This window comes from Monodelphis domestica, chromosome 7 (genome assembly GCF_027887165.1).
Source record: "Monodelphis domestica isolate mMonDom1 chromosome 7, mMonDom1.pri, whole genome shotgun sequence".
Lineage (NCBI taxonomy): Eukaryota > Metazoa > Chordata > Mammalia > Didelphimorphia > Didelphidae > Monodelphis > Monodelphis domestica.
This window is the reverse complement of record NC_077233.1, coordinates 75066669-75086706: the sequence shown is the minus strand read 5'-3', so window position 1 is coordinate 75086706 and position 20038 is coordinate 75066669.

Here is a 20038-nt window from a genome sequence, read left to right as displayed (position 1 = left end):
TCACATCTACAAATCACATCATAGGCTTTCTCCAGGACTTCCCATACTTTAGTTCTCACCTTCTTTGATTAGTTTATTTTTTGAGCTATTTCACATTCCTTTGTGTTAAGATTAAAATTTAGTTTCTCTGATAAAAGTATTATATTTTTATGAGGTTTATTAAAGAGTAAGAAATAAAGAAAATACAAAATAAGAAAGCATGAGCAACCTACATTTTACTGGCTAGGTAGAGAGCCTCCTGTCCCTAGAAGTGGAAGCCAAGAGAGAGAGACCCGAAGTAGGTGGAGAGTCAGCTTAAATACAATTTCTGTTCTCGGCCCAGGTGAGGACCTCACCTGGGGTTATGGGGAACTCTGGGAGCTACCAAGGACCTCTGGGAATTGAAGTCTGGGGTACAAATCTCCATTTTTACATTTCCACATTTGATCCTATTGGGAAAAATAACTTAAAGATTACAATAATTTGAGGATGAGGAAAAAAGAATAAAACCAAATAATTGCTAGGCACATTGACAAAAAGACAGTTTGGAGGCAGTCCCCTTTGGCATGAAAGTATACATACAAATAAATGTTCAATCAACCACACATGAAGTTCATTCTTGATCTTCTCGTGAAGCTTCTGGTCTGGAGGCATCTTCATGGTGTCTTCTCCAAACAGTTCAGTTTCTGGATTCAGAGAGGTATCATCTTTCTTAACCTAAAATTCTTCTCAAAAGGAATTTAAACTTTGCAATTTAAAATAATAATATTTTTACAGTTCCCCATGAAGAAGGTGATTGAAAAACACAGGATCACTTAGGGATGCATGGCTGAGTTATGAGGTATATGAATCAATTTGTAAGAGAAATTAAAAAGACATCAGAAAAATCCAAATAAAAAAAAAGAAAATTTCTGGATGAAAATATAGACTATAAAAGTCTTATGTGTAAAAATTCCAAGGGAAGGAAAAGTAAATCTATTACAGGTCCTTGAATTAGGGCCCAATTAAAATGATCTAAGCAATGATGCATTTACCCAGTCAGTAGCCAGGAATACAGAAAGTTTGCCACACTATGAAAGACAGAAAAGGGATTAGATTATACAAGCCAAATAGGAGCCAAGTTTGGGATACTCGTCTATAAGTATTTTCAGAGTGAGTGTGGATACAAGGAAGGCCTACATCTTAACGTAAGTTAATCATTGAAACCATGAGTCTTCACACTAGGTTCAAGTCCTTTGTATTGGCTTAGAAGTGCATCAACCCATCCTGGACTGGTTTATCTTTGGCCCTGTGTAATGGCTCTTTTTTATATCTTGTCCTGGAATCAGACAGAATCATTAAGCAAAGTCCCATAATTTTTTTAAAACAATTAGTGGCATCATATTTATAGTCTCAAGCTTTTGGGGCATGCATTGACATTATAGCAAATGTATTTTAACTCATATTACTGCTAAATAAAAAAGTTAAAGAAAATTCTTAATACTGGTGACATGTGCTTCAAATATAAAAAGGAGAGAGAAAAATAAAAAACTGAAATATTATATTTCACATGCAAGAAAATATAATAAAAGAGTTTTAATGTAGCTTATATATTATATATATGTTATATATATGTATACATATACATATATATGATATATATATAAAAAATGTAGATTATAATCATTGACACACTGTATCAGCTAAGAAAATATAGAATGCAAGGCTTTCTCACCAAAAATGAGATCAATTTCCTCTTCATATTTGGCCATGATCCACTGTGAGTACAAGCAAATGAATTTTATAAGGTAACATTTTATTTTTATAAAGGACAGTAGTATAAGTATGTAGATAGCAATATCCCCAAAATTCTCAATAGCCCAGTTAATTACAATAACAAACAAACCCACTATTCTATTTCACATAAGTTACTATATGGCATTTTTAAAGCCTATGAACTGATGGATATATACTTTCAACCTTGGTAAACATATTTAAAAGAAAGTAAATCTTATTTTGGGTCTATAACATCATCAAGCAATCTAGATATCATTGCAAAAAATGTGTCAGAGGAGTCTAGGAGAAACCCAAACCTCTGTAAAGTGAGCTGAAGAGTATAAATGAGAGATGCTCCTTTTTCTTTTCTTTGGGAGGCTTCTAGGGGTACATGCCCTGAGATTAACTTCCCAACATCCATTCACATTATTATAAATGCAGGAGTTGGGGTTTATAATTATATTTCACTTCAGCTATTAAATGGGCCCCACCTCGGGTTAGGGGCAGGTAAAATGACCAGAGATTGTTAAGAAAAATTCTAAAAATCATGTCTAAAGAACCCTTAAAATCAATTTGAGATATTTAGCTCATTAAATTTTCCAAAGGTTGTTATAGCAATTTCCTGATGGAGTCCATCTATTCTCTATGTGACAATTTACAAAGTCAAAAATAGAAAACCTGTTTTTATATGGGCTTACTCAATAATGTTTGTTCAGTATAGTTATAGGGGAAAAACAACAGAATTTAACAGTAGTTAAAACCCAGGACATTAAAATGATTCAGTGTAACAGAATAATATTGAATGCAGTAATATATTAACTTAAAATCACAAAGTTAAACCTTAAACAAAAGAATCAACAAAATGCAATAGAATACAGAGATTTTTATAAAACATTGGAGTCTGAAATGACTTAAAAATATAACCTCCAGTCTCTTTAAAGTTCCTTGGGTTTTTTTTTTTGTTGTTGTTGTTTTAATTATCCATTTAGATGCCTATTGTCAGAAGGCAGAAGATTGGTAAGGGCTAGGCAATGGGGGCTAAATGACCTGTCCTGGGCCAGACTGCAAGGAAGTGTCAGAAGCCAGATTTCAACCAAAGACCTCCCTTCTCTAGACCTGACTCTCAAACCACTGAGCCACTGAGTTTCCTCCCCATAGTGAGGAATCTCAAATGTGGCTAAAGAGTTGCAGGGAGCTGAATTGTTCCCCAGGCACTCAGGTGAGGTAAATGAAATTATCAATACAGTCAAAAGATATCCTCTTAAATACCCCATGCTTGTAAGTTTCTGTTTGGAAAAGTTTCTTCCTTCTCCTCTTTCTCCCCCTCTGCTATCCCCTGCTCCCAGTCCACGTGGGGCTAATCATAGACTAAGGAAAAATCACCCCCATTTTTTACCAGCTGGTAGAAGTGAGTCTTGGGCCTGGGGCAATGAGCGATCTGCTCTGAGGCCAGGGTTGCTGGGCTGGGATCAGTTAGGCCAGGTGAGCAAGAGAGAGACCAGGACCAAGAGCCAGAGCCAGAGTGGGCAGCTGGGGTGGGCAGGGCCTGGACCAGGTGAGCAATCTGAATCAAACACATCCAGATTATAGGCAACAGTAGCCAGGCTGGAAGGTCTGGGACTAGGTGAGTGATATTGAATCAAGAAAGTCTGAAGTGGATGGTTGCCGGCAGGAGCTGATCAAGATGGTTTTCTTAAAAAGCATCTTGGAGAAACGTGGCTTAGAAATCATTATCTTTAAAAAGAAAAAGGTTTTTTTTGTCCCATTAGGTTGTCAAACTGTTAAGATTAAAATTTAGTTTCTCTTCTAAAATTATTATATTTTATGAGATTTATTAAAGATTAAGAAATAAAGAAAAAACAAAATAAGAAAGCACATGCAACCTACATTTTGCCAGCTAGGTAGAGAGCCACCTGTCCCTAGAAGCAGAAGCCAAGAGAGAGACCCAAAGTAGGCAGAGAGGCAGCTTAAATGCAATTTCTGTTCTTGGCCCAGGTGAGTACCTCACCTGGGATTATGGGGAATTCTGGGAGCGACCAAGGACTTCTGGGAATTGAAGTGCTGAGTTCAAATCTCCATTTTTACATTTGTTAAGTTCACCTTTTGTTAGTTACTTGACCTTTTTGTGATTAATTTAAATTTAAGTTACTTAACACCTTTTTGTATCAAGTTCTAAAAATAGACTTAGCTTTAAGTTCTAGATTCACTATAAGGTGAGAACTAAGTACCTTCATTGTTCAATTAGGAGATTACAACTTTATCTTCCCCTAAAGTATGTCTAAGTAGGGTGGAGTAATGTAAAGTACTACAAGACATTTCTGATTCTGTTAAAGAGAGTGTCTTCATTGTTACAATAAGGAGATAGCTAAATCAAATATTCTAATGTAGGGTGGAGTAGTTTTAAAATTCACAATGGTCTACTTTAATGAGTACAGCTGTGCCTTGTGCAACCACACTTTGGGATTGAAACATTGGAAAGTGACAGAAATCAAGGAGAAAGTGTATTTTTGGTTGTTCAGTCATTTTAGTCATGCTCAATTCATTCCCCAGTTCATTATATAGATGAAGAAATTGATGCAAACAGCATTAAGCAATTTGCTTAGGGTCACACAACTAGCAAGTGATATACGCCATATTCGAACTCAAATCATCCTGGTTCTAAGTCTGGTGATTTATCCACTGCCTGTCCCAAAGTGTAATTAACATTGAAATAAAATTGATAGGTTTCAACCTCATTACCTTATACTATGTACTGACTTAATAGAAGAATTGAATTGAGAAATAAAATCCCTTTTTGGTAAACCTGTTTCATTAGATTGTAAGCTCCTTGAGTGTGCACATTGTCTTAAGCCTCTTTTGGCATCTAAACAATATAATACCTGGCATTTAATGGGTCCTTAATTAATCTTTTGGGGCAGCCAAGTAGTGAAAAGGGGTCATACCTGGAGTTGAGAAGATTAAACCTATAGTTTGAATCTGGACTAAATACACTTAATTGCTTTGTGACCCTGTGCAAGTCATTTAATCCTTCTTTCTTTATTTTCTTTATCTATAAAGTGAAGGAAATGGCAAACAACTCTAGCATCTCTGGCAGGAAAACCCAAATTGGGTTACAAAGACTCAGACACAAATAAAATAAAAAAATAACAAAAAATCTTTACTTATTGACAAATAGATGGAAATATTTGCTTAGGATAAAATCTGTAATCATTTGGGAGCATGTATGGAATCTGTCATCTTTCTTTCTTAGGGGAGAAAATTGTGGCTTAACATGTTTCGAAAAGTGACTGCCTCCAGTCACCTGATTTGTTCATTGCAGGGCCAGAACTAGAACAAAAATGTCCTGATTCAAAACTGATTAATCTTCTATTCTCTCACAGCTGTTCCAGGAAGATGTCTATAATAGCAAAACTTTTAAATTTCTCCAGTGGAACATTCTTATGACAAGCAGCAAACAATCTATAGCAATATTGAAGTACGCCGTGGCAAAAGTAGGATTCTTAGTGGGTAGTTTCCTTTAAGAAAAATTGTCAGTGTTCCCTTTACAGCTATGACAGAATACATCCAAGCTTAGTTATTTCAACACTCACAGTATCAACTGATCAGATTCCCTAAGAGAGAAGAGATGTGTCCAAAGTCTAGAAAACAACATTTAAAAGCTGATTAAACTACAGTCCCAGAGGGTATCTATATATCTCACCATCTAGTGACATGTAGCAAAGTTAGACAGGAATCCTAGGGGAATCTTAAAGTGTTGTCCTCGACTCCATGGCAGTTAACATTTTTATCAATGACTGGATAAAGGCCTAGATGGCATTTTTGCTAAATTTACAGATGAGATGAATCTGGGAAAGAACCAGCACAATACCTAAAGTCAAGATTCATTAATTTAATTAAAACTAGAACATTGAGTTAAAGCTAATAAAATTAAATTTTAGATGAATCAATGTAAAAGCATATAATGGGATATAACTAACTTCATAAATATGACTTGGGAAGAAAATGGAAAATGGAGTAGGTTTTCCTTTTTTAATTAAAAAAAAAATCCTAAAAGAATCAGATAGCCTGAGTGGACCACAAGTTTAGTAAAATTCAGCAGAAGGATATGTGAACTCAAAAAGTTTGAGTGATCTTATGTTGCTTTAATAGCTTTTATAAATGAGGTGATAGGATTACTGGTCTCTGCTCTGATCAGACTGCATTTGTACTGCTTTACTTAGTTCAAGGCACCATATTTTAGGAAAGATGTTGGCAGGCTTTAGAGCATCCAAGAGACAGGAATGAAAATGGAAAGTGTCTCAAGTTCATGCCACTTAAAGATTAGTGCTGGTGATGTTTATTCTAGAAGAGAAAATCTGAAGGAGGTTGGGCATGATAGTTACTCTGAAGGTTTGAAGAGCTATCATTTGGAAAAACAATTAAATGTGTTCTGTTTGGTCCCACAGGACAGCATGAGAAACCATAGTAAGGAATGATATATGTATAATAGTATCCTGTCATGGCTGTGTTAGAGAGAAGAATTCAACTTCTACTGTTCAGAGTAGGTATAGATACTCTATTTCTGGTCAGCTATTAAAGTTCCTTTAATGGATGGATGAAATATCTAACTTTAGATTAAAATTCCATCTTCTAAGGAAAATCTTCCCTAATCATTTGAATTTCAATACATTTCCTTTTTATTATTTTATATTTCTCCAGGATGTAGTTGATTTGTACCTATTATTTCCCTATTGTCTTCTCCCTTAGATTGTTAGTTTGTTAGAGTAATCAGCACTTAATCTGTTTTATATGTTTTTTCAAAGTACCAGCTCCTAGTCTTATTTATTAGTTTAATAGTTCTTTTTCTTTCAATTTTATTAATTTCTCCTTTAATTTTTAGGATTTGCAATTTAGTTTTTATCTCAGATTTTTAATTTGTCCTTTTTCTATTTGTTTAAGTTGCAAACCCAATTCACTGATCTCCTCCCTCTCTATTTTGTTGATATAAGCACTAAGAAATATAAATTTTCCTGAGTACTGCTCTGGCTGTATCCCATAGGTTGTGATATGATATCTTCTCATTGTCATTCTCTTTAATGAAGTCAGTAATTGTTCATATTCTTTCTTTTTTGACTCAACTGTTTTGAAGAACTAGATTATTTAGTTTCCAATTAATTTTTAATTTGCCTTTCTGTGGAATCTTCTTAATTATAATTTTATCACCTTATGATCTGAAAATGTTGCATTTGTAATTTCTGCCTTTTTACCATTATTTGCAATATTTCTATGCCCTAGTACATGGTCAATCTTTGTATATGTACCATGTACTGATGAGAAGGTATATTCCATTTTGTCCCTGTTCAATTTTTCTAACTCTAATTTTTCTCACATCTCATTCACTTCCTTCTTTCTTATTTATTTTTTATTCAATTTATATAGTTCTGAAAGGGGAAGGTTGAGATCCCCCTACTAGTATGGTCATGTTATATATTTCCTCCTTAGGCTTCTTTAATTTCTCTTTTAGAAATCTAGATACTATTCCATTTAGTGCATAAATGTTTAGTAATTATATTACTTCATTGTTTATAGTACCCTTTAGCAAAATTCCTTATTTCTTTTTAATAAGTTCAATTTCTACTTTAGCTTTATCTGGTATCATGATTGCTACTCCTGCTTTTTTACTTTAGATGATGCATAATAAATTCTGCTTAAGCCTTTTACCTTGAACCTGTGTTTATCACCCTGCCTCAAATGTGTTTCTTGTAAACAACATATAGTAGGATTCTGGTTTTTAATCCACTCTGCTATCTGCTTCCATTTTATGGATGAGTTTATCCCATTCACTTTTAGTGTTATGATTAACTGTGTATTGCCCTCCATCATATTATCCCCTTTAAATCCTGCTCTATTCCCTTTCACTCTATTCCTCACCAGTATTTTTCTTTTTGTCATCCCCCCACCTCCACTTCAACTCCCTTCAATTACCTCTCACTTCCCTTATCTTATTCCCTTTCGACTTCTCTGTGAAGTAAGATAGAGTTCTATATCCCATTGAGTATACTTGTTTTTCCCTCTACCAGCCAATTATGATGAGAGTAAAGTTTGAGCATTGCCTGTCACTACCTTTATTCTTCCCTCTCTATAAAGACTTCCATGCTTTGTTATGTTACATAATTTAACCATTTCTATCTCTCCCTTTCCTTGTCTCTCAGTGCAATCCTCTCTTTTATATTTTGATTTTTTACATATCACTAATATGCATATATATCATATATACATATCATTTCATATCACATTTACATGCATATCATATCTTCTTATATTATCATATATTATATCATAATAATCCGCTTACTTCCTCACCCTCTTTCTGATTGGATTCCTTCTATCTTCTCTACTACTCAAAGTAATTTTTCAGAGTCATAGGTATCCTCTTTCCATATAGACATATAAACATTTTGGGCTTACTGTGTCCCTTAAATTATCTTTTTTTGGGCTTCTCTCATGTCTCCTGTTTGGACTTCAAATTTTTTGTAGAAACATACATCCCAACAGCAATGGGCTTAGAGAACCTTGGTAGGAGAGAAAAAATAACACCTGGATTTGGTGACACTTATCAGGCTATATGGCCTTTGCCTAAAGTATCTAATTGCATATTTGTATGGATATAGGCATGTATCTCTTTACACGTGTGTACATGTACATGTGTATATGTATATTATATACACATTTGGGCATATGTTCCCATTATGAAGATCAGAGCTAATATTATATGTGTATATAAAGCTTATATAAAATCAAACAAATAATAAATTTAATGAGATTAACATAATTGTTCTGTCTCTGTGCCTGTCAAACCATTTAAAGATTTCTTCACATTTAAAACATTTATTGATGCTCTTTTAAAACTTATATATCACTATCTACTCCCTGACCCACTGGCCTTTCTGGGAAAACATCTCATTCTTCAATTCTTATTCTACCTCTTTGCTAATAGGAAGTTAATATGTGTCACCTGACTTTTGAAGTTCTGATTGTGGACTGCTTCTTTCAGAGCTTTTATATTTTGCACATTGGCTATCTATTGCAGAATCATTGAGGTTTTCATGTAAAGTCTTCCCCTTATTTTGCTTTTACATTTCATACTATTTTTTCTGAATGTAGGATAGATGTAATTTCTAAGAGCTCTTTATTTCCCTTACATTCTTTTTTTAACATTAATTTATTTGGTCATTGCCAAACATTATTCATTGGAGACAAAGATCATTTTCTTTTCCTTCCCCCCTCCCACCACCTCTCACATAGCTGACATGGGATTCCACTAGGTATCACATGTGTTCTTGATTCGAACCTATTTTCATGTTGTTAGTATTTGCATTAGAGTGTTCATTTAGAGTCTCTCCTCAGTCATATGCCCTCAACCCCTGTAGTCAAGCAGTTGCTTTTCCTCAGTGTTTTTACTCCCACAGTTTGTCCTCTGCTTGTGGATAGTGTTTTTTTCTCCTAGATACCTGCAGATTGTTCAGGGACATTGCATTGGCACTAATGGAGAAGTCCATTACGTTCAATTGTACCACAGTGTATCAATCTCTTTGTACAATATTTTCCTGGTTCTGCTCCTTTTGCTCTGCATCACTTCATGGAGCTTGTGTCAGTCTCCATGGAAGTCCTCCACTTTGTTATTCCTTTTAGCACAATAGTATTCCATCAACAACATATACCACAATTTCTTCAGCCATTCTCCAATTGAAGGGCATCCCCTCATTTTCCAATTTTTGGCCACCAGAAAGAGTGCAACTATGAATATTCTTGTACAAGTCTTTTTCCTCATTATCTTTTTGGGGTACAAACCCAGCAGTGCTATGGTTGGATCAAAGGGCAGATAGTCTTTTATCGCCCTTTGGGCATAGTTCCAAATTGCCATCCAGAGTGGTTGGATCAATTCACAACCAGACCAGCAATGAATTAATGTCCCTACTTTGCCACATCCCCTCCAGCATTCACTACTTTCCTCTGCTGTCATGTTAGCCAATCTGCTAGGTGTGAGGTGATACCTCAGAGTTGTTTTGATTTGCATCTCTCTGATTATAAAAGATTTAGAACACTTTTTCATGTGCTTATTAATAGCTTTGATTTCTTTATCTGAAAACTGCCTATTCATGTCCTTTGCCATTTATCAATTGGAGAATGGCTTGATTTTTTTGTAAAATTGATTTAGCTCTTTGTAAATTTGAGTAATTAAACCTTTGTCAGAGGTTTTTATGCAAAATTTTCCCCAATTTGTTGCTTCCCTTCTGATTCTAGTTAGATTGGTTTTGTTTGTACCAAAACTTTTTAATTTGATATAGTCAAAATTATTTATTTTACATTTTGTGACTCTTTCTAAGTCTTGCTTGGTTTTAAAATCTTTCCCTTCCCAAAGGTCTGACATGTATACTATCCTTTTTTCACCTAATTTTCTTATAGTTTCCTTCTTTATGTTCAAGTCATTCACCCATTTTGAATTTACCTTGGTGTAGGGTGTGAGGTTTTGATCCTAACCTAATCTCTCCCACACTGTCTTCCAATTTTCCCAGCAATCTTTATCAAATAGTGGATTTTTGTCCCAAAGCTGGGATCTTAGGGTTTATCATATACTTTCTTGCTGAAGTCACTTACACCAAGTCTATTCCACTGATCCTCCTTTCTGTCTCTTAGCCAGTACCAAATCGTTTTGATGACCGCTGCTTTATGATATAGTTTGAGATCTGGGACTGCAAGCCCCCCTTCCTTTGTATTTTTTTTCATTATTTCCCTGGATATCCTTGATCCTTTGTTCTTCCAAATGAACTTTGTTATGATTTTTTTCTAAATCAGTAAAAAAAAAAATTGGAGAGTTCAATGGGTATGGCACTAAATAGATAAATCAGTTTGGGTAGGATGGTCATTTTTATTATATTGGCTCATCCTACCCATCAGCAGTTAATGTTTTTCCAATTGCTCAAGTCTAGTTTTAGTTGTATGGAGAGTGTTTTGTAGTTGTGTTCATATAGTTCCTGTGTTTGTCTTGGGAGATAGATTCCTAAGTATTTTATTTTGTCTAAGGTGATTTTGAATGGGATTTCTCTTTCTAAAATTCTTGCTACTAAGATGTGTTGGAAATGTATAAGAATGCTTATGACTTATGAGGGTTTATTTTGTATCCTACAACTTTGCTAAAATTGTTGATTATTTTGACTAGCTTTTTGGTTGAATCTCTAGGATTCTTTAAGTAGACCATCATATCATCTGCAAAGAGCAATAACTTGGTCTCCTCCTTGCCTATTTTAATAGCTTCAATTTCTTTTTCTTCTCTAATTGCTACTGCTAGTGTTTCTAGTACGATGTCAAATAGTAGAGGTGATAATGGGCATCCTTGTTTCACTCCTGATCTTATTGGGAATGCATCTAGTTTATCCCCATTGCAGATGATATTAGCTGATGGTTTTAGATATATACTGTTTATTATTTTTAGGAATGACCCTTCTATTCCTATACTTTCTAGTGTTTTTAATAGGAATGGGTGTTGTATTTTATCAAAGGCTTTTTCTGCATCTATTGAGATAATCATGTGATTGCTTGTTGATATGTTTAATTATGTGGATAGTTTTCCTAATATTGAACCAGCCCTGCATCCCTGGTTCAAACCCTACTTGACCATGGTGAATGACCCTTCTGATCACTTGCTGGAGACTTTTTGCTAGTGTCCTATTTAAGATTTTTGCATCTATATTCATTAGGGAGATTGGTCTATAATTTGCATTCTCTGTTTTTGACCTGCCCACCTCATGTGTGCTTCTTGAAGACAACATATGGTAGGGTTTTGGGTTCTAATCCATTCTGCTATTCGTCTACATTTTATGGGTGAGTTCATCCCATTCACGTTCAAAGTTATGATTGTCACTTGTGGATTCCCTGGCATTTTGATATCCTCCCCTAATTCTGACCTTTCTTCTTAACTATAAACTTTTAAGCCAATGATTTACTTTAAATCAGTTCCTCTAGTCCCCTACCTTGATATGTTTCCCTTTCTAGCCCCTCCCTTTTTCCCTTCCCCTCCCCTCTCTGCATCCCTTCCTTTTTGTGTTCCCTCCACCCCCTAACCCCCTTGGTTTTCCCTTCTCCCTTACCCTGTTGAATAAGATAGAGTTCAAGATCACAATGGATCTAGATGCTCTTCCCTCTCAGAGTTGATTTTACTGAGAGTAAGGTTTAAGTAAAAACTCTCTTCCTCTCCTTCTTATAGGAGTTTTCTTTCCCTCTGCTTCCCATGTGTATCTTTGTGTGAGAATGATTATTCTATTTTTTTCTATTTTTGGAGTATATCTTAGTACCATCAAGATTTCCCCCACCTCACTTTTTCTTTCTACCCTCCCCCTTTCTCCATATCATCTTGATGCCCCAATCTTTCCCTATGTGTGATTTTTCTTACTACTCTAATGATGCATACAATTTTTGAGAGTTATACATTATATTTTCCCCACATATTAATATATATATATATATAATTTTATATGAATGTAGTCCTTATAGAAGAGTTTGAATAAAAGAAAAAGATAACATTTTTCTCCTTTTCCCTTTCCTTCATATTTGCCTTTTCAAGTTTCTCTTGCTTTTTGTGTTTGGATGTCAAACTTTCCATAGAGCTCTGGTCTTTTCTTTACAAATACTTGGAGATCTTGTATTTTGTTGAATGCCCATACTTTCCCCTGGAAGTATATAGTCAGTTTTGATGGATAGCTGATTCTTGGTTGTAGACCCAGTTCTCTTGCTTTTCTGAATATCATGTTCCATGCATTATGGTCATTCAGAGTAGAAATTGCTAGGTCCTGTGTTACCCTGATTGGTGTTCCCTTATATCTAAATTGTCTTTTTCTGGCTTCTTGTAAATTTTTTTCTTTTGCTTGGAAGTTTTGGAATTTGGCAATTAAATTCCTGGGAGTTGTCTTTTGTGGATTTAGTTTGATGGTGTTCTGTGAACTCTTTCAATGCCTATTTTGTTCCCTTGTTCTAGAATCTCTGGGCAGTTTTCTTTTATGTTATCATGTATTATGATGTCAAGATTACTGTTTATTTCTGGCTTTTCTGGTAGACCAATGATTCTCAGATGGTCTCTCCTTCCTCTGTTTTCCTGGTCTGTCACCTTGTCAGTGAGATATTTTACGTTTTCTTCTAATTCTTTAGTCTTTTAATTTTGCTTTATTAATTCTTGCTCTTTTGCAAGATCATTATCTTCCAGTTGCCTGATTCTGACCTTTAAAGACTGGTTTTCCTTTTCAGTTTGGTTTGACCTGTTTTTTTGAGGCTTCGAGCTGTTTCTGCATTTGCATATTTTGATCCCTCAGATTACTGAGTTCCTTTTGCATTGTTTCCCATTTTTCCTGCCCAAAGGCTCTTAAATAGTCCTAGAAGTTTATCAGGAACTCTACATAGTTACTCAGGGAGTTGCTAGTTGTTTGTCACTTGGCCAATGAATTTTTATTAAGCATCTACTATGTGTCAGAAACTATGGTAGTATTGGGTATTTAAAAAGTGTCAAAAGAGTTCCTGTCCTCAAGGAATCACAATCTAATGAGAGAGATAATAAGCAGATATTTTCAAAACAAACTATATACAATACTAACTAGACACAGTTAACAGAGGGAAGATATTAAAATTATGGGGGTTTGCGAAAAGCTTCCTAGAGAAGGAAGAACTTAAGGATGCCAGGGAAGGCAGTAGACAGACATAAAGAAAGAAGGAATGCATTCCAGGCATGGATGAAGGCCAAAGTAAATGTCTGGATTGGAGATATGGAGTGTATTTTGTAGATAAACAGAAAGGAAACCAGTGTCACTGGTCTGAAGAGTACATGATAGTGAAAATGGCTTTGATCATCAAACAAAGTTGAGTTTGTACTTGATCCTGGAAGTAACAGAGACTTTGGATTTTATTGAATGAGAAGTGACATGCTTGGATTTGTGCTTTAGGAAAATTACTCTGGTGGCTGAATGAAGTATAAATTGGAGTAGGGAGAGAGTTTAGGCAGACAGAACCATCAGCAGGTTACGTTTATAGTCCAGGTATGAGATTAGTCATTCTTATGGGGTAAACAGGCAAAATTATGAGAAGTGTGGAATCTGAAGCAAAAAGAAGAAAATGAATATCGTTAAAGGAAATATTGTTGGGTCATACTTCCTTATACCATAGCTTATACTGTCAAGAATTTTAGATCCAGAAATTTTCCACTTTCTGGTAATGATGCAGCACTGTTGCTATAGATTAAAATGTTCCTGCTTCTTAGCAAAGCCAAGAATAGGATTTGATTCTAGAATTAAAACTTGATGAGCTCCTGACCATTTGGTTTGTTGGTGGCAATAGTAAGGAACCCAAGATTATTTGGTCTAGGTGCAACAATTAATGGCCACCTTAAATAGTGAACAGTAGCATATTCTGAACTCATCTAATGAATAGGCAGCTAATCAATCCCTCTCTATTGAATTATATTGGGTTTGGGATTAAAGGCATGGCCTAGAGACAGGGCTAGGCTAGATTTGCAACCTCCTATCCTAGAATTCCTATGGTTTGGATTATAGCTGTTGAGAGAATTTGATTCCTAACTTGTTTTGCTTTTATTTACACTAAATTGATATTTTGATTAAATTGTCTTATTTTTTCTATGATGATATATGTTATGTTACTGATAGTGGGCACTCTGTGGAAGGTGTTGGCAGGGAGAGAAACAAGGGCTTGGAGCAAGACAGGCTAGAATTGAATCTAGGATCTAGGGAACTACAGGTAATTTTTAGGGGAATAGAAATTAGATCACTTCTTTGGTCTTCTTTGAGGCCTCATAAACATTGGTTTTAAATTGGGTATAATATAAAGGATCTCTGATCTTACACTCATAAGGCCAGGATTTGATTCCTGGAAATTTTACTCTAGAACCCTGAGTAAATGCTCTGAACTTTAAGTGTTTCTTTTGTAAAATAACTGCTAATAATAAGGATTACCCTTTGCCCTTCACCAAGTTATTGTGAGGAAAAGTAATTTGAAAACTTCAAAATAATAGTCATTCATTCTAAGACTAATATCTACCTCCAGAGAAAGAATTAATAAGTAAAATAAGTAAAAACCAGCAAGGCACAGTTTCATTTAAAAAATATATCTTTTGTCAAATTATGTCTTCTCTATTGTGGGGAGGGAGGTGGAGGAATGAGTTGGGATTTTAATGTAATAAATAAATAAATAAATAAGAAAAATATGATACAAGACTGTGAGTTATCATAATAAAGAAATTCTTTACAATAAATTTTATTGAAATCTTTTAGATTGCTTACATTTCCCCCCGGATCTCTTCTTTTTTCCCTTTCTCCTCCTCCAAGAGATCTAGTACATATTACAAATAACTGCAAAAGGAAGAGAAAAAGAATTTCAAAACTGATCAACACAGTGAAAAAAATCTGACATTTCACACCCGATGACCTCAGCTACACAAGCCTAGACTCCATCTCTTCAAGGGGATACTTGAGAAGAAAGTCTTTTTATACTATATGGGGAGGGGACAGAGGAAAAAAAAAGGTTGCCAAATATTTCTCCTTTGGAACTGCAAATGTTCCCACTGGATTGTTTTGTGACTGTGCTGTGAAAGCCACATCTCTCTTGTGGAGCAAAAGGCAGATGGGCCTGACCAAAGGGAAGCAGAAGAATCCCAGCAGCTCTTCTTCCACAGTTAATTTGCAGCTCCCATAAGGTTGTGAATTCAGCCTCCTTCCACAGTCCCTCTGCCACTCTGTAAGGCAAACACATCAGCTTGATAGATAATCAACATCTTTGCATAAAAGGAGGGAGTGGCCCCCTCTCAGCACAGCTGGGGATGAGAGAACTGTGGCTTGCTTAGAGAGGATTTTTTTCCTTAAGTAGACTGCACCCTGCTGCCTTTTGGCATTGCCATCTTCAGTGTAATTCCCTCCCACAGCATGCCTGCTGCTAAAAGCAGACACAAGAGTCAGCACTTTCCTGTCCATTCAGGCAGCTTGTGTGTGGGGACAGAGCCCCTGCAAGCTAAGGGCCTCCCTAGTAGTGGGAGCTAATTATTGGAAGAATGGGGAGTCAGAGCAGAATGGTGTGTTTGTGTGTGCAGGGGTACACTATGAGAATGAAGAGATAATGAAGGGTATTTTGCCAAGACTGAGGAAGAACACAGTATTAGGTTTCAAGTCATAGAAACTGAATTCGAATTCTAGCTCTGCCATTCACAGGCCAAGTGATCTTGTGCTAGGAGGTTTATTTGAGGCTTATTTTGAAGCAAAGTAAAGGGCACTAGAACAGGATTCAGAAGATTAGGGTTCATATCCCAGCTCTTTGACTTACTATCTAAAAAACCTTAATTTCATCTTCCTCATTGCTAATATGATATGATTACACTAGATGGCCTCTAAAAATCCTTTTCAGCTTCAAGCTCCTATTTCTTTTTTGACTTTAATCTCATCTGTAAAAGAGAACTTAAAGGTGAGAGTTTTTAACCATTTTCACATGTCATGAAGTCTGATTTTTGGCATACTTTTTTCTAGGGAAAACCCTTCTCTAAATGATTTTTTAAAAAATATATAAAATAAAATAGAAATAAAAGGGAAACCAATTATATTGAAATATGTAAAATTTAGATTTACTCCATGCTGCTTAGTCTAGAAATCAGGAATGTATACACCCCTACTTAAGGGTTATGTGTTGAGGAATATGGCCTGTGACAGACATGTGTTAGCAAGTGATAAATAAGAAACAACTGACAGATCCCTGGGCTGTCCAAAGTCAAGCTTAAGCTACCATTAGTACATGTGAGATGCCGGAAATGATATTTTAAAAAGTCTATATATTTGCATCACTTCCCCTTGAGGCTCTTTTGGCAGAGAGGTGGCTGGTGGCAGCAGGCTGGGCATCTTGGCATCTTGGCTTGGCTGTAGCTATTGTCTGGGTTTGGCAGTGAGTGTCCTTGATACAATACTGGGACAATCTTAGTAGCATAGTTCAAATGAGCTGTCTTCCCTGAGCTCTCTCGGGGTTTAGGCTGATTCCTTTTTTTCCTTTACCTTTCCTAAAAATGCCATCCTCTTGAGAGGACCCTCATCTCAGAGAAGGCCTTGTGGTTGGAAGGTCTCTGAACTCCCCTTGGCTCAGTCTAGGCCAAAGAAATCTTATAGCCTTTTCCCTCCCTCTTCTTCTTAATTCCTCCCCTCTATATTAATTAAGCCACCATAAAATTCCCAAACTGACTTGAGTATTTATTGTGATTTAATTAATTCCTGGTGAGCATAAGGATAATATATTAGTCAAAACCCCTAAATTTACCCCTTACAAATACAGTATACATAAACATATGATTATAACTTATGTTTTGTAAATTTAAATCTAGTTTTCCTTTTACATTAAGAAGCTAACTTCTGTAGGTGATAGTGAGTCATTGAAGATTTCTGAATACATATATTTGCATATATATGTAAATATATATATATATATATATATATATGTTACTTAAGTGACAAAACATTTTGTGGATTCCAGCTTAAGAGATACCGCCAAAAGTCTCTTGGAGCTCTTTCTGCTATTAGCATAAAATAGGGCCCCACTTATATATATATATATATATACATTAATGAAACCCTTTGCTTTTCAATCCAAAATTTAGGTATAAAGTACTTTGAGGTAAATATCTATACCTAGTTACTGAGCATGCCCAAGGTGATGCAATTGAGATTTCATAAGCTACTTCATACATAATATCATAACAAAATTTATAGCATGCTTTAAAAGAGCAGGTTCAAGGGATAGAGTACTGGGCCTGGAATTGGGAAGGCTTGACTTTCTGAGTTCAAATCTGAACTCAGACATTTACTAGCTGTGTGATCCTGAGCAAGTTACTTAAGCATTTTCAACTCAGTTTCTTCATCTGTCAAATGAGCTGGAGAATAAAATAGCAAGTCACTCCAATATCTTTGTCAAGAATCATAACGACTTGGATGCAACTTAAACACTCAACAACTTGCTCTAATGTATAAGTGCTTCCATTCCCCCAGTAATATGTTGGGCACTTGCTTTTTACAAGTCACTAAGTGAAGCTCTTAGAGAGTACAAGGAAGAATTACGCATTGACCTGATAGAACTTACAAAGTTGAAGGAGAGAGAACATACCAACACAAATGAGTTCAAGACTGAATGTGTTTAAGTATCATAAGAGGTATAAAATGCTTCAGAGGCTTCCGTTAGAGGAATATAATTTCTGATAGGAATAAAAAAAGTGGCATTTGAATCAAACTAAGAAATAGAGATATGATTTGACACCTAAACATGCAATGCTTCCAAGAAGAGGGACAAGTATGACCAGGATAGTGTGGATTCTTTTATATTTTTAGCAAATGATTAATAGTCCAATTTTCCTGTAATACGGGAATACACATTTGAGAAATGAGTATGGGAAGATAGAAGGGAAGATGGAACCCTGTAAAGGAGGGCCTTCATTACCATTTGGTTGAAAATAAACTTTTTTTAATAATAATACATTTATTTGATACTTGATTTATAAATTTGTCACTACAATCAAGTGATAGTTTTTCCATTTTTATCTCAAAGATTAGAAAAGTGAGACTCAGAAGGACTAAGTTGACTTTTTCAGGGGCTATACTGCTTAAGTAGGTAGCTATTTTGGTACTCTAAGTTGATTTTGTGAATTTAAATCTAGCTTTTTTTTTTTACAATATAAAGTATTCTAGCCTCTGTAGGCAATGATTTTTGGTTGGCTAGTTGTTGTCCTTTGTATTGGAAGAGAATCAAAATGGTATCACTAGTGGTGTCTTTTGACTTAGTTTAACTTTCTCTTCCAGAGTCATAGAAATCCAGTGGCAATAGAAAAGACAAGACAAGTGATAATGACTCAGGATGTGGTAGATGACTTTACTTTCTTCAATTTCTAACCATGTAAGTACTTGTTTAGACATCTTTAGGTAATAGTGTATCATTTATGACTTTTGAATATCACAGTTGTATGTTCTCATCTGTACATTTTGCAGATTAATTAGCCAAAGGAGAGATTAGAGAAGGGAGAGATTGTACTGAACAGACTATACATAGAGTGGGAAATTAGGGCCTCATCTTTGGAGATAAAAAGGCATATATGAATATCAAGAAAAAAATATCAAAGGCTGAGAAGAAAACAAAGGAGATTGGGGTATTGCTTTAATTCAGAGAAAAACAGTCATAGAACCAAATTCAGTTTCCTATATTGTATCTTAAGTTTCTGAGAGAAAATGCCATTGCTGCTGAGAACATACCCTGGGTGCTGATATCTATTCTTTGAGCATTTCGCTGGGGAGGGAATTAAGAATGGAGAATGTGGGAACAAGGTCAGCTGCATGAATATGCCTAACAGACAGCTAAACTGCAATGTGATTTGAAGAATATTAAAACATTCCTCAAGGCCCTAAGCACTTCCACTCTGTCTCTCAAATGTTGAAAATTTAACTAGTAAAAATAATTTCCTTAGACTAAGAGCTTATATCTATTAAAAGGAAGAGTATTATAGATATAAATATAGATACAGAAGGGATCTTGCTTTCTATCTAGTCCAATTGCTATATTTTCCAGATGAAGCAACTTGGGCCTAGAGAGATTAAATAGGTTTTTCGCTATCTTACTCTTATTACCAATTGGAACTCAGGTCCTCTGATTTTCAATACTTCTTCCATCTGTATTTATATAATATGGGTGTTCCTTCTACAACTGAACCAAGACTTTGGAAATGTCTTGAACATAGGATATACTCAGAAGAATGTTTGTCATTCATATAAAAAAAAAGACAAATTCACCAAGCTGTTTCATATGTATATCACAATAAATTATTCATCTCTTCCAAAGAGTAATTCCAGTTTTCAATACTGTGAAACCCTTTTCTTCCTAAATAAGTAAATAGAAAAAGAATATCATCTTCTAAGCCAATATTTCTAGGAAGGAATTCACTTCCTTGTTAGTTTTTAACTAGTGTCTCTAGTAGGGAATCTATGACCTTCTTTTTTGGAGGCAGAGGACTAACTGTGTTATTAGTGAAATAAGGGATATCCATACCCATTGAAAAATACCCCCTACCAATGCAGATCTGCCATTGTTTTTCCATTTATACCCTTATAGAGTTGAACAAGTAGGGAAGTGATAGCCAAAATTCACACAAACAGTATGTGGCAATAGTGGAATTTTCCTTCTCTGTATTCACAATAGGTCCTATATACCATGGCTACCATATTGTTTTGATACTTAGAGTCAGTTTAACTTTGTTATTTGA